Source organism: Chrysochloris asiatica, unplaced genomic scaffold, assembly GCF_000296735.1.
Source record: "Chrysochloris asiatica unplaced genomic scaffold, ChrAsi1.0 scaffold00102, whole genome shotgun sequence".
NCBI lineage: Eukaryota > Metazoa > Chordata > Mammalia > Afrosoricida > Chrysochloridae > Chrysochloris > Chrysochloris asiatica.
The window spans coordinates 7,565,207-7,566,382 of NW_006408620.1; positions in this window are offsets into that span (position 1 = coordinate 7,565,207).

Genomic DNA, 1,176 nt, shown 5'->3' on the forward strand with positions numbered 1-1,176 from the left:
TTTCTCTCTCTCTCTTTCTTTTCTTCCCTTTCTTTTTTTTGAAATAGGTCACCAAGACTTTCTCCCAAGGTGCCCATTGTTGAACTTGAGCCTTCAACCTTTAAGTTATCAGCTCAGCATGCCCAGGGACTCTGGGAATCTTTTAGATTCCTGGGAAGTAGTTTCATCATCATTTCACCTGTATGTTCTCAGACCACTCTGATTTTAAGACTAAAAAAAAGCAAGTTTCTAGTAGGTTTTTTTTTCCTGCCAAGGGGACTCCCTAAATGTGGGGGACATCAGGATTATAATCTCATCATTTAGCTCTAATCTTTCCTCTTGTAAATCTCACGGCATCCTTTCACCACCAGCACAGGTGGATGGCCCATGGGTCATCCTTGGATGCCCCTTCCCTCTTCCAAAGTATCAAGAAGTAAAGTCTTAATCCTTCACGTTTCTGATGAAACCATTAAAATTCCATCATGGCAGCAAAACCAATCAAATCAATTCATGTTTGTTTTCTGGGGAGGAAAAAAAAAGAGAAGAGAAAATTGCACCTTGTTTACAGATGAAATCGTTTCACTTAAATGGGACTCTAGTCAAGACAGTTACTTAGTCAAATGATCCATGGTAGTCATGTGACCACACATTGTTCACCTGATCTGTCTGCCACTGATGTGTGCTTACTACCCTGCATCTTCTCAGGAAATGACAAATGCCCTGAATTCTTTGCAAATTGAATCACTAATGAAAAAGAAGAAAGAAAAAGAAAGTTGGTGTTAATTAAATGGTGATTAAAAATTTATCTCCTTTAAACCTAAAAAGTGCAGTTTTCATAATCAGTTGTCATATAAATAACTACCTTGCATTGGAATCCCTTGTGGCTTAAGACCTAAATAAATACTAATTTGAGAAACCTAAATAGCTTTCCTGAGGGACTGAGTGTATCCATGGACTTTATGCACAGCTCCTGTTCTGTTTCTTTGTGCAAAGCTGTGGTATGTGATCGCTTAACAGGAGACATGAGTGGGTTTTTAAGTAGAACTTGTCTGTATTAACCAGTCCTGGGTTGGTGCTGTGGGATAAAGCACTGGACTGCAAGGTCTGTGGTTCAAGTTCACCAGCCTATCCAGGGTCTCTACGAGTTGGAATTGATTCAATCACACTTAACAACAACAGCATAGTAGACTTAATTTG